Source organism: Elephantulus edwardii, unplaced genomic scaffold (genome assembly GCF_000299155.1).
Source record: "Elephantulus edwardii isolate Elephantulus edwardi_28Jun2011 unplaced genomic scaffold, EleEdw1.0 scaffold00140, whole genome shotgun sequence".
Lineage (NCBI taxonomy): Eukaryota > Metazoa > Chordata > Mammalia > Macroscelidea > Macroscelididae > Elephantulus > Elephantulus edwardii.
Genome location: NW_006399890.1, coordinates 3994648 through 3995344, shown reverse-complemented (window position 1 = coordinate 3995344; position 697 = coordinate 3994648).

Genomic DNA, 697 nt, shown 5'->3' with positions numbered 1-697 from the left:
ATGACTCAGCATATTTCTTCCATCTTCTTTTAATACTTCCTGGATCATTTAATATTCTGCCCAAAGCATCCTTGATTACAGCAACTCTAGGTTTGAATTAGTTCTTCAGTTCCTTGGGTAGAATCCTCAATATTTTGTGCAAAAGAATGCAATAGTCAAAGAACTGTAAAAGAATTTGGGCAGATCAAGAGACTTCCCATAGAATTCTGAACTTTTTTCTCATGGAAAATACATAGGTACATAGTCTTCCATGTTTTGCAGACCTCAGGTTCTAGGACCTAGAAGGCCTAAGTCAGTAAGTCTTAATTGCTCCCCCAAATTTGACTTGCAGTTTAACTGTTCTAATTTTTTTATTTTGCATGTTTGGGAAAGTGGAGGGACAGCGCAGGAGAGAAAGACCCTTGATGAGATGGATCAATTCAGTGACTGGGGTGGCGGAAGTAGGCATGTTGGAAACAGGTTGGCCCAGCATAGAGCAGAATTTAGGGCTTTTGTACGTTAGGGTCGCTATGAGTCGCAAGTGACTCGACAGCAACTGGTAGTTGTTTAGGAAAAAGAAGTTTTGCTACTTTTACAATTTTAAGCCAGTGGGGGGGGGGAGGAAGCTGGTGCAAAGATATGCAGTTCAGATTCATCACCTGTCTGCAGGAGGAAGCTAGGCAATCTCCTCTGGTGCCACTTACTGCCTCTGAAAAGT